The following is a 14207-nucleotide window of genomic DNA, read 5'->3' on the forward strand; positions in this document are numbered from 1 at the left end:
GCCTGTTTTGCAGATTTTGCTGAACAAATGTGAGGAGTAATGGTGCGCTTCACAGACAACACAATCAATGCATGAGCCTGTACATCCTTTACATCCCAACAAGCTTGTTCTGCCGTAGGCAAAACAACTCTAATAGCAACAATCCTTGTAGCAAGACTTGCAACATTCTCAACATCCCCTACATGCTCAGAACCAGGATGTTCATCAATGCCCTACACAATATTCCAGACGCCCTTTGACACAAGAACATGTTGCATGATGTAAGCCCACATAGGGTAATTGTCCCCATCCAATCTCTCGTGCGTTTTTTTGACAAATTTAGAGTTTTTCTTGATCATTTTGGCTCATACTTGACATGTGGCATGTAATAGACGTGTACAAGTGATAGGTGAAGTGAAGAGATCAATTTTAGGACAAACAAGCACAAAAGTAAATAATCGTCATTATTTACAACAGTCACTGCTTTTGCAAGAAGTGACAATTTGATGACCTAAACATCTTAAATACATCTAAAACAAGTCCTAAAATGAATTTGGTAAAGTTTGATCGTGTTGGCATCACTTCGTGCTCTTGTCGACTCTAAAATCACTGATTTTTGTGACTAGATGGCATGTAGAGTTGGTTAATCACTTTTGAAGCCATGGACTTGTCCGCTACATAGTCCTGATGCTACTCATCCATTTTTGGCCCATTCGAAGTCAGTTTGACTTCATATGTCAAATTTGACGCTTTGTAGCCTTTGAGATGTATTCTAATGTTAGAGAGCTTGCATGGACTGTTTCCATCATACCATCTAGGTACATTGTGTATAGACCTCGTCTATAAGCTGCCTGTGGAGTCAGAATCCAATTCTGGCATGTGGCAAAAACCTAGAGTATTTACTTGGGACCCCCTTGACCCCTGTCAAAAGGTCATCTAGTGATATGAAAGTGTTCTATTATATAGGGGCATGCTACAATTCAAGTTTCATCCAATTCGGTTGAGCTGACAGACGGCTATGGTCAATTGTGTGTCGTAGGACTTCGTGCATAGTTGGGTTTCTGGTTTTTTCCTAAGCCTATACTTGCTACCTGGCCATATAAAAATGTTCATTGATAAGTTTAGAAGTTATATCTCATGTCTCGTGTGAGACGGCACTGTAAAAGGACAACTGTAAACTTCGGAAATCGCGTGCGAAGAAGGCAGAAAGCTCTCTCCCCCAACAGTGACTAGTGGAAATTAGGTGATTTTGGGCTACCTTGTATATCTATACTCGGATTTCCCAAACTATTTTTTCCCAGATTTCCCTGTTATTCCTACTAGGCCATGAAATCTATGCTAGACTCAAAAATTTCTTCAATCGGATTTCGTTAGCTCAGTCTGCAAGAATTTGCAAAAGTAGGCCTTAGCGGCCTAATTTAGGCTTCCAGCTTCCATCTGTCGATTCGATTGAAATTTTTTATGCGTGTGCGCCTTGTCCTTTTGATCATCAGCATATCTTCAGTTTCTCCGTTTAAGCTCTTTGCTATTTATTATTAAACTTTGACCTGTTTATTGAAAAAATCAAAGAAAATAATAAAATGCACTATAAAAGCAAAGTGAAAAATCGACAATTAAGAAAATCCATTGAGAAACACTACTTTATTGTTTTTTGATGGATTTTTATATTTTTAAGTCCCAATATCAAGAAAAATGATAAAAATAAGCAAAAAAGGCTAATTTTTGGTATATTTTTTGATAGTGTGTACACTATTTACACTCATGGGGAAGATGTTATGAGTTAAATTCCCCGGTTGATAATTTTTTAAAGAGTATTATTAGGTAATTTTACAAAAAATCACATGTTAACATCCAACTTTTACCTCCCTCTTCAAATATTGCCCTTAATTATTTAGTTCCCTTCCACCCCTCTTAAATGGCGTACTCCGGGACGACTGTGTGCATATGGGTTAAACAATCGTGTCTATGCATAGCCGTGGTTGGCTCTACCATGCTTCAAAGATCAATGCAATTCAAACCATTATGCTGTGCACGAGTTGGGTCTTGAGTAATTAACTCAAGGGTTTCTGTGGTCGAGGTTTCCTGTTGTTGTTTCCCAAAGAGCAAATCTTGTAGCTTGTGTGCTCTTTGCTTTATTGTACCGTTAGGATGATTTGGCACGTTGAATTCCTGAGCTATCGGTATCAATGATGATGGTTCTCCTGAAATAATCCTTGACAAATGATGTTCTCTTTGGTGAGTGGTGCCCTTTTTTATAACCAGAGTGAAATCAAATTCCAAACGAATAATGAACCATCTCACAATTCTTCCTATGTTGCATGGCTTGTTGACCAAGTACAATAAGGCTTGGTGGTCCACAAAGAACACAAGCTTGTGGCTAATAGGTAATGTCTATACTTTTTTACAGCATAGATAATTCCTAACCCTTCCCTTTCTGTGGTTGTAAAGTTTTTCTCTGCCATATTCAACTGCCTACTAGCATAAGAAATGGAAAAATCAAAATTTTCATCTCCTGGTTGAGCTAGTATACACCCAATGGAAAAATTGGAAGCATCTACATGTATGTGGAACGTCTTATTCCAATTTGGTGCTTTCAATATTGGGGCTGAAGTGAGAGCTTGCTTAAGCTTCATGAAGGATTCTTCACACTCATCAGTCCATTCAAAAAGTGTAATCAAGCTGTACATGGGTTTTGCAATTATAGCGCACATGTAAATGAATCATCCGTAATATCCACAATGTCCCATGAAAACTTGAACCCCTTTGACCGTTGTTCGTCTACGTAATTCAACAATAACATGAATTTTATCCGTATGAGTAGCTATGCCATTTTTAGACACTATATGTCCAAGAAGTTTTCCTTGTCTGCCCATAAATGTGCACTTTTCTGGATTTCAACAAATCCTATAAAGTCTACATTTTTTGAATACCTTTTTGAGGTGTTCAAAATGGCCAGCCTTGATTGACAAATGTACACATAGATCATCCATATATACTTCCAAGAAATTTCGAAGATATTATTTAAAAGCATGGCCCATCAATCTTTGAAAGGTGGAAGGAGCATTATTTAACCCAAAATGCATAACCCGATAGGCAAAAATACCCCATTCAATTGCAAAGGCAGTTTTATGCTGATCTTTGGGGTCAACCAAAAGTTGATTGTATCCCGAAAAGCCATTTAAAAAGCTTTAAGCTTCTTTTCTTGCAACTCGTTCTAAAACATGCTGAGTGATTGGAAGAGGAAAGTTGTCTCTAATGGTAGCTACATTCACCTTCTTGAAATTGACACACACTCTTAATTTTCCATTTTTCTTGGGTACTACTACAATTGGAGACATCCAATGTGTGTGTTCAATTTCATAAATGAATTCGGCTTCCTTTAGCTTTTCTATTTCTTCTTTGATCTTTCTGGCAAATGTTTCGTTATAAGTATATGGCATTTGTCTGCTTGGTTTCGCATAATCTCTCATAGGTATGATATGTTGACAGATTTTTGGATCAACACCCTTAAGATCCTTATAAGACCAACCAAAGATATTCCGGTATTTTTCAATAAGCTTAACAAAAGCTCTTCTTCTTCTTCAGTTAGGTCGTTTGCAATGTAGGCAGGTCTAGGCTCTTCTTCTGGTTCGGCCAGATCTATCTTTTTTGCATTTTTTAGTCCTTCGTAGGACTCACCCCGTTTTCTTAGTTCCCTGACAAGTTGTTGGACTATAATCTTTTGGTCTTGGAGAGTAAATTTCTTGTAATAGGATAGAACACTCATTACATATTTACCCTCTTCCTCAATTGTTTCCATTTCAGTGGTATACATATCCTTTAGAGCTTTCTTCAACTCTTGATACTTCTTTCTTCGTTCAACTTGTGTCATGGTTGAATCCTTGTCCTAGTATTTAGGTTTTGCTTGAGTTTCCTTTCTCGTTTTTCTCCATGTTTTTGGTATTTCTTGCTTTTTGTCTCTGAAGGATATCTACCCGTGATTTTGACTTTGACACAATCATGTGCATCTATCTGTATCAAAAACTGTGTTCTACTAGAGACTGGTGGCATGGGTTTAGATTTCAAGTTTCTGGTGTCTCTTTTTCTTCTCTACCATTTTTGTCTTCTCAGTTTGTGGTTTTGGAAGTCAAAAAACTTTTACTCCCCTCCTTTCATGAGTAGTTTAGCTCTCACATGTTCTTTTGCGACCCCGAATCATCAAACGTAGTTGAATGTTCTTCTAGCTCGTCTGTTGTATCATAGTAGAGGTCTGAAAAGACTTGTTGAGATTTCATTAAGTCCTCCGGTTCTTGAATTTTGTCTTCAATGTGAAGGGTTGAAATCATTTGTATGGGAATTATGTCATAGCCGTCCTCAATGCAAAATTGAGTAGGCATAGACATATTCACACATACATCCATTGTTGCCAAAATTTGAGTCCACACAAATGGCTCAAACAAATGCTCCGAAAAGGGTTCAGGTATGTAGGATGCATCTGTGCAATCCCTTTCAAAGATACATTCTTCTGGTTTTAAGTTCCTGTTTTCTGAGGCTCCACACATCCAAATAGGTATGTCTTTGTTGAACCAAGGTAGAAGCTTTGTTTTGGCCAAAGAGACTGAGTCAAATTCTTATATGGGTATTTTCGAGACATCTCTATAAGTGTGATCGTTTAGATTAACCCTTGTTATTAATCCCACTTGCTTCAAGTATAGGTAATTGTTTCCCCAGTCCTGAATGAGTTGTACTTGTCACATGAAAGGTCTTCCCAAGATGATTTCATAATTGAGTTTCTTTCTAAAGTCCACTATTGCAAAAGTATGTTGATAACCAATTGCACAGGAACTAACTATCAGTTTTTCAAGCAGTCCTAAGGGTCTTTTGATGTGTCCATCAGCCAATTGCAATTTCATTCAAGTTTGTCTAATGGACTAGTTTTCTCCATGATTCCCATACTACTTTCGTGGCTATGGCTATGCCTGCCCCACTATCAAGTATTGCCATGGTTTGTATATCATTATATCTCACTGGAAGGGTTGTGTTTCCTTCTTCCCCTTCGTAGTATTCTCCGACTTTGTTCATTGGGATGGATCTAATCTCTTTGTTATCCAATTCGTGTTTCAATTTTCCCAAGTTTTTTGCGATTAACCATGTTATCCCCACCTTCTCTAGTGTTTTCTGTAGATCATTCCGTAAATATGATCTAATTTTTAACAGTTCTCCTAAATTAAGAGTGCATTGAATGGGTGTAGACATGATTGAATGGATGTTGTCTACCTCTAGGGTCTGTTCTGCTCTTTTTATCTGATTGATTTTACACACTATGGATTTGTCTTCGTTATCTGCCAAGTAAGAGGGTAGTGTTTTCAGAGTCTTTGGTTTAGACATTCCTAAAGCTTCAGAGCCGCAATCCCCATACAAGGATTGTCATCCATGTCCATATTAGGAGGTAGATTGTCTAACCAAACTTCCTCTATAGGAGCTGACTTCAAAGTTATGCTCCTATCATTAATCTCTCTCACTTTTTCCCACAAATGTCCTCGCGAGTCTTCTTCTACGAACGGAATTCCATCTAAAGCATCTTCATTGTCAGGCACTATGAGTTCTGGCTCTTTAGTTTCAAGCTAGGGTACTTCCATGGCGAGTGACTGCACTTGATGTGAAAACTACTCCGAAACAGGAAAAAAGAAGTAGGACTAACTATGTTGTATTTCTTGTAGTGGAAATGGAGGCTACTGAAACCACCAAAGCTCACCCAATTTGGAGAAAGTGAGTAGCGGTACTGACGACTACGCGCGAGAGGATGCAACTTGCTCTGATACCAATTATTGGAATTAGGGTTGCAGGGATGTAGATACAACTTGGAGAAGATGAATAATCTCAAGGCACACAACAAAGTTTATTTCTTAGTTCGCGAATAAATAGATAAGTTAGCCCTAGAGAAATGGGTTTATATACAATGCACAAGGAAAAAACCTGCTAATCATACAGGTTTAGGTTGTCCCCGGGGGATTCACTTTATATACAAAATGGGACACCACCTGCGAGCGGACAAATTTGATAAAACCCCTATATACAACTCATATTAGGAAATATGACCCCCCTTTCTACGCTTATTCAACAATCAATGCAAAAAACTATCATACCCCTATCTGACATATAAAATTTAGGTCTCACATGATTTAACTGAGTAAAACTAGTCAAAGAGGGTGTCGCATAGTGATTGGCAATGTACTAAGGAACCACTTTTGTTGATAACTAGATGTACCCTCAATGTGTTTCAGTTTGACTTTCAAACTATGTGTCTGTTCAACCTACACTCTAGCTACTTGTCCAATTTTGACCAATCTAAATTACTCAAGAAACATAGCTATAAAGTTGTGTTAGGTTCTCCATGTATATTTTCATCTTTACAAACTCTCTATAGCTTTCATTCCTCAACAAATGAACTATAATCACAAAACAACCAATTGATGCAAAGCAGTGTTAGTTCTTGCATGTATCTTTGTAGCTATTGACTCACAAGTTCGAGGGCAGACTCTTTTGGGAAGCGATGATTTTGAAACACAAAAACTTCATCTCATTTTCCCCTTTTCTCACTTTTCCCACACCCCCCCTCCCCAAATATGATACCCCCTCCCTTATTTTTAAGCTTGGGAGATAAATTATTGGGGACCTGTCCCTAACTTATACGCGTATGTAACTTGTAAAAAAAAACCCCTCCCTTGCACTTACATGGTGCGGTAAGTTTTCCATGGTGAATCCCCCGGGAGGTTGTCATGGATTAGGCTAGTAAATTTCAGTTACATTTTTGCATTAGAGTAGAAATTTAGTCAGCCTCTTAAGAATGATTTCATAAGAACAACGTAGTAATCGCTCTTTTGGTTGTTTGAGCACTTGTTCTACTTCTAAGACTGCCTTGGTGTAGAGAGTCCTCTTGGTTGTTTTGAACCTTCACGCTTACTTCCAAGTGGACCAAAAAACATAACAAACAAACCTCTTGGTTGTTATGAGATGATACTCTTACCTCCAAGTTGGCTCTATTTGTAGTTAGCGCATATAATAGGGTCTGTTTTTGAGCCAATTCTAAGTGAGCATAGATGGTATCTTACTTTAAAATTCACTAGTTATGTTTGAGCTCTTACCTGCCACAGAAGAGAAGGTCATTGGTGAATTTAAGCGTAACTTGGTTGTGCTTGAGCTTTAGTTCTTACCTCATGTTTATGTCTTTAGGGTCTCTTTGTCACCATATATGCGGTAATGATGTGTGTAAACACACTTAGGAGCATCGGGGCACTTTTTTCTGCAAAGGCCATAATGTATCCTATATTCAAGCTAAAATCAAGCAACCTATTTAGGATTTCTTCTAAAAAAGATCAATTTAATTATTATTTCTTAATTAATTAAGCTCTATACCTTTCACTGCTTGGGTTAACCTTGTCGCTTAGTGAAGGTGAGAGATGCTTAATTTGTTTAAATCTAAGAGTTTTAATACTAATTTTTATTGATCGATAAGTTTATCGATTGATAGAACATATAAGAGATATTGAAAATAAATGACCTAGCATTGTGTAATACCTTTGAATAACATGACTAGACATATTATGTGACAATTATTTACATTCAACACTAAGTGGGTAATGCGACACTTATATGTCAAGGGGACACTTTTATGTCTTGCTAAGTGACCATTTCATTGTATTATTTAAAGAATTTCAAAAGGAATCTATTAGAGTTATATATCCACAAAGTTGGCTTATGATCTAATATTTTTTTAATTTTATTTTTACTACTCTTTCCACCTTAAACCTTATTATTGCAAACATTTCTCAACCTAAACTGTGTAAAACACGTGTGTTGTTTTTGGTTTTTTTTCAAAGAATTTCACCTACAACACAAGAAAGCTCCTCTATGAGATCTATCATGCTAGAATACTAGTCTTAGTAATTATGAATATGTTTTTATCCTTCCAAGGAGAATCAAATGGTTATTGTGAAAGGTATGGCCTAAATAAAAGAATTTCCTAATCCTAAATTCTTGTCAAATTGTGCACTTTTATGATTTTTTTGCGACTTTAATAGAATCCAAAGACAATTCTGATTATGTACGTGGGTTTCATAACACTAAACTATTCTTCCTTGAGTTTTGGGGCGCCCAATAACCCATATAGCAAACTATACAAGCATGGTTGAGTGTTTTGACTCAACAAGGATTAGAGCCATTCTACATTAACAACTTTAATCTTCATAGTATTGCTAATTTCAATGGCCAACTATGCAGCTTTACAGCTTATATTCATATCTGATCACATCTCTAAATTTGTCTATATATTGAGCATTCTCTAGGGGATTGAAAAGAAAAGGCGTGGAGCCCTATTTTTTCATATTTGCTATCTTAGTTCTTTTGTATTATGCATAAAACTATCAATGGGGTGAAACTTTTTTTTTATGTTTTTGAAGCGATCGATCCATGGCTACTTATGAATGTAAAGGCCCATGGGGACCTAAGAAAACATGCACCTATATAATCTTTGATAAAATGTTAGGAGAATGGGAAAAGCACAACTTTTTTGAACATTATACTTTGTCCCAAAACAAAATTGGCGAGGCTAAAAGAACGACATGACATGATATGATCACTAAATCATTGAAGTTTATGGGAAACATTATGATATGGTCTAAAAAAATTCTTAGCCTTCTTAGTATGGAATTCATTGCAGAAATTGTTGTTTTGAGTGAAATTCTATGGTTCATCAACTTTGGAGGCTTACACAATGACCAAATAGTGAGGAATCTTCAAAGTTTTTCACGTTTTTTCCATAAGTAGTGGTATCTTTACTTTAAGCACAAGAAAGGATTTTCAAAAAAGCATGGATCTCTTATGAGCTTGGAGGTTTTTTTCAAAATCCATAAAGGACACTTTTATGTCCTGTTAGGTTACCAATCTAGCGTTAAAACATTTCACAAATAACGTGTCATGCAACTTAGCATCACAAGAGCAATGCATAGTTAGGAATAAAATTGTATCTTCCAATCGATCTCCATGTTCTTCTTCTGGAATACATATTTGACAAAAAAAAGGATGCTACTGTAGAAACATGAAGACACATTAGAAACATAAAAGTGATACTACGTATATGTAGAGCTGAAAGGGAGCTTTCATTCGAGTCTTGGTTGCATGATTTTTACAATCGGAGCTCAAGTTATGGACATTTTTGTGGAGGGTTCTCTTGCAAGTGTGAGTGCCTACTTGTTTGATGGAGAGAGCCCTTTTTCATGCAAAACCACCATGTTCCTCTCCTTTCAGATCATTTAACTTCGTCTAATAGCCTCCTCTATACTGCTTTACTAAACTTAGCATACATTCTAGAAAGAAGCACTCGACCTTCATGAATTTCATATTTGAGGATAGATTCTTACATGAATTTCTTTCTAGCATACACGGTAGAAAGAAGCACTCAACCTTCATAAATTTCATATTTGAGGACAGATTCTTAATCATAAATTTCCCTCTGTGAGGACAAAGGTCTTGCAACCTTAGCAAGGCTAAGTGGACAATGCCACATGGATGACTTGCATGGGGGCTCTCTCTATGGCTAAGAGCCTATAAGTAGAGAGGAGATGGTTGGGATGAGTGTCAGTCATCGCCCTATAAGGCCTTGAGCCTTTCAGCGGTATGAGAGAAAGGCGTGGTCATTTTTTTGGCACACATAAAGGAAACATTTGCATGGTATGTAGTGGTTGCATGGGAGTGGGAAACGTCCCTTACCACAAGGGAGGGTGTGAGTCGCCATGCGGCAATGGCAGTAAGAGTGCATCCAAAAGGGATCATCGAGTGTGTATGAGTATTTTTCGCTTCATGAGCGCCCCCAACCGGCCACCGTAGCATCGGCTACGAGCATATCTCTCTCTTTCTTTTTGCGTGCTGCATAGAGCTCAGACCACATCTAGAGCTTCATTTTCTCGCTTGGGTACCCCTTTGGGATACAGTAAGTGGTCATGCCTTTTAAGGGGGGTATCGCCACGTAAGCAAGGCTTCCACCTCCCAGAAGCTCGCATATTGGCAAATCTACTCAGAGAATCGATCTCAAACAGGCTTCCAAAGCTAAGTAAGTAGGTGCGTGGGGCCGCTGCTGTGCTGCAGGCGTGCAGAGAACGCGAGCTCCATTAGCTTGATGATGCTAAGCGTAGAAGCCATTGTGCTTGTTGTGTGTTTTTGAAGAAAAAGTGTGTTGTATGCTGGTTGGGAAACCGTGTCGAAATAGAGCGATGCATTAGTTGCTAGCTCCATTCGCACATTCAAGCGCAACTACAATTCTTGTAGCTTTTCCTATTGCTGGGCTAGGATATTTACTGCTGTGGTTCATCCTCTTGGTTGACATTGGCAGCTTGGGACTTTAGTTGTAGATTGGACAGTGCAGGTGCTTGAGCTATTGTTGCTTAAAATCCCTTTGAGGTCCTAAGATCGCTAACTGAACAGCGACGCATTTTCGAATGAACGGCGCAAAAAAAGCGTGGGTGCGAAAGCTTGTACAAACAAGGCAAGTAGGCGGTAGAGGTCTACTTGCACGAGGTTCGGAGGGAAAGGTGTTTAACTGGGTGGGAGCTATAGGCTAAGGCGGTGCTGAAAATCAATCCCATACTGGAAGGCGCAAGGCGAAGGAGGTATAAGAGTCAGAAAGGGCACGCTGGGAAGCTCATACCTTTCTCGGCCTTTTGGCTAAGATCAAGTGTAGTATCTGTTCTTATCAGTTTAATATCTGATACGTGGTCCATCGGGCCACATGATATTAACCTAATTTTTCTCACGGGGGCAGCCCCCATCCGGTAGCTTGCTGCCCGGGGGCTGCGCGCGTCGCCTCTGTATTGCACTGCCTCAGAGGCCTGGCGCACCCCCCTCTCAACCTCCATCTCAACAGTACTAGCATCTGATTTCTGATTATTGTCTGTCCGATCTGTACAGGCCCATCTATGATGGTGCTGCTATTTTTTCCTTCTCAGGTTGGTTACCACTGTGAATATTTGTTGCAGAGGAGTTTAGTATTACCATTGCATGGATTTCACATCGTGGTTTTGGACTTAGCGAGAGATGGAAGGGTACTATTGCCATGCTCCAGAGGACTCTGCTTTTGGACATTGCCGACAGTTTCTTACTCATTCGCAAAAGAGAACCTAAGCATCGCGAGACCCCGCTTGCTATGCAATGGGATGGAGTGGTCCGGCTCCCCTCCGGCATAACTCATATGGCATCTTTTGCTCAAACAAAGGAGGAGAGGATGATGCCGCTCTCAAGCCTTTAATTTAGAGCTAGGCCGAATGATAAACCCGAAGTAGCTTTTCCAAGCGCTGTGGATCTATGTTGTTGATGCAGGTCCTTGCCCAATTGGCAATACCAAATGAAGTTTGCTCAAACCATCTGGGATTCACCTTTTTATCACTTGTTTCTCGGCCTTGGACAAGAGTCACTCCCCAACCTGGGGTCATGTATGTGCTGCCACTCTTGCATAGAGGTTCGTTTTGGCACAACTTGCTCTTCTATCACCCAAGTGTGGTAGATTGGTTATGCCATTCCCCTCTTGAATAACAAGTCTTTGAGTTCGTCGGATAGATCGTTAAGGTCTCTCGGGATAGTTTCCTACTACGCTAAAATTCTCTTCTTCTTCTCTCTTCTCTCTTGCTTGAGAGCTTGAAGCCCTCGAGGGGTTCTCCGACCATGCCTTGTCCTTGACTCTTGGAACGAGCCTTTTAAGTTTGTTAAATGGGAGTACCATTTCCATTGGCACAACGTTCAACAACATGATCATCGAGTTGCATGACATGTCTCTCAAACCAAATAGTGTTGAGAAAAAACATTTTGTGGAACTTCTCTATGTCATTCATGCATTAAACATTTGAAGCACTTCTTTGTGTTTGTGGGTGTGAATTTGTCAGTCTATGCCAAGTGCACATTGGAGTGATAGGCAAGCATGTTGGTCTCATTTGTTTTTTTTGAAGATTTTGGCGGTATGTGCGTGGAAAAGATAACCGTGTTGCGGATGCATTGAGTAGGGAAGGCTATATTCTCTCTCTCTTGAGCATCATTTTTTTCTCTCTATTCAAGGTGTTAGTTTCAATGATCCTAGAAATAATGTAGATATCAAGTGGTTGTCACGTGCGCATGGCTTTGTGTGCCACGTGGACATGCTACCCTCAACTTCTAGAGCCCCCTCCATACATGATAGTATCTTAGAACCTGGGGGGATTTAGTACTAGCAATTTTGTGAGCTTCTTTGGGGGACATGCATGCTTGCACAAGTCCATTAAATTAGATTCTCTAAGCTTTGGAACCCTCTTGCATAAACGGTTTGTACTTATGTTCTTGGTAGATGCTATTACACTTTGGGGGCATGTGGCAATACAAGCAAGGTTAGATGAATCCAATGTGCGAATTCCCCCGGAATCGGATAATGCGAGTTGGGATATGTGCGGTAGTTTCATCCAGAAACTACCCCTGTGACATGACTTATTAAGATTTCACCTACCCTTTTTTAAGAAATTATGTCAAAGTAATCTACCCTTTTTTCTTAGGACATACGGGCTTAATTAGTATCGGCAATTTTGTGAGCTTGCTCTTTGTAGGATACACATGCCCGGACAAGTTCATTAGATTAGGTTTTTCATTTAATGGTTGTGCACACATTTTATTACACTTTGGTGGGCATCTGACAATACGAGCATGCAAATTTGAACTAGATGAATCCAATGTGCCAATTCCCACAACAATCGAATTCTTGGGTTGGGACACGTGTGACAATTTCACCCAGAAAGTACTCTTGCTAAACTTGTTAATAAGTGACTTACCATTTATTACTAAATACTGTCAAAGTCGTCACTTAATCAAGATTCGATAAACCTCATAAGCCCTAACTCATGATATAAAGAGATTCAAGGAAGAAAACTCTACATGGATTATTTGCAACCATAAGAAAACTGAGCACCCTTGTCTCTCTATCATTTCTGGAAGTGCTCTACCTCTCTTGTGTTTCTTTCTATGATGCTACCCCTTTGTGCAGCTTCTCCTGGCAAATTTGTAGCCCATCTTGGCTTCTGCAAGTAGAACTCCCAAGCGCCTAGAGCCAAAGTGACTTGAGTTATCTCTCTCTCTCTCTCTCTCTCTCTCTCTCTCTCTCTCCCCCTCCCCCAATTACCACCACAGTATCATAGGAGAGGGATTTTTTATTGAAGATATTCTTATCTATTCTACTTAAAAGCCAATCCTTACTCATAAGTTATTCAAGCTTTAAAATCCTATTGAATTGCATAGTTATCCTATCTATTAATTTTGCCAATCTTATGGGATTCCCCCATCCAAAATGGACTATGGGGGTAGATTACTACCTACACAAGATATGATATCATGCCCCAATTTGAATTGGGAACCTTATAAAAGGCTTTTACTATTAGTAAGCGTGGCTTTCTTTCCCTCTATAATAAGCGTTGAAGCTTCCGTCACCTAAGAGCTTGAAGCTCTACGCTTTCTCTATTGCTCGAGAGCTCGAAGCCCTTGAGGAGCTGTCCAATCAAGGGGGAAGTACCCTCCCCTGGAGGGTTGAGCTCTCCTTTCATCTTTTGCAAGCTTCAAATTTTTCCTACGTTGCTATTTGCACCCATAAGCATTTGCCATTCGGTGCCTATTAACAAGGCTTTGGCCTCCAGATTCATGCACACTCATTCGGGTTTAACACTTCGACATTGTAAATTTGTTAACAACCATTATCTCCTTCGGTAATGCTTTTTCTCTCTCTAGTTATGGTATAGAGACCTTAAAGGTCAATTTTTTCATTTAAATATTAGTGGTTGCTCAACATGACCAACATTCGGCTTTCCAAGTACGTAATTAGCATCAAATTTTTTTTTTGGCACATGATTCTCCTTATGCAAGACAAAAGAACTAACTATTGATGATGTGAGAAGGATTACGAAAAACCATCACTTACAACAAACCCGAACAAGCTTGAGGCACTGCCACTCAACATTCTCAATGGATGAAGAAGAATAAGCCCGCTTTGGCACTCATTGGCCTAGGGTATCCACTAGGAAATATATAAGATAGCACGTGCAAACAAAATAAGGGACGTATAATTAGGTACATTTACCAAAAAATATACTTACATAAAGGGTTTTTTAATTGAGGAAAGGAAAATTTTCATACATAAGGGTTAGCTTTTTTACAAAAATGCATATAATAGGGGGTATATATAATATTTGAAA

At 39.0% G+C, this 14207-nt stretch overlaps 1 non-coding gene across 1 annotated transcript; it reads left to right on the forward strand.

Annotated features, from left to right (window-relative positions):
• Nucleotides 1-10656: 10656 nt before the first annotated feature.
• Nucleotides 10657-10855, forward strand: LOC147465748 (U2 spliceosomal RNA). The gene has a single exon (XR_015189836.1). It is a non-coding gene; the product is annotated as a U2 spliceosomal RNA (small nuclear RNA).
• Nucleotides 10856-14207: the final 3352 nt, after the last annotated feature.

The sequence above is a fragment of the Adiantum capillus-veneris genome, chromosome 1 (genome assembly GCF_014529385.1).
Source record: "Adiantum capillus-veneris isolate H3 chromosome 1, ASM1452938v2, whole genome shotgun sequence".
NCBI lineage: Eukaryota > Viridiplantae > Streptophyta > Polypodiopsida > Polypodiales > Pteridaceae > Adiantum > Adiantum capillus-veneris.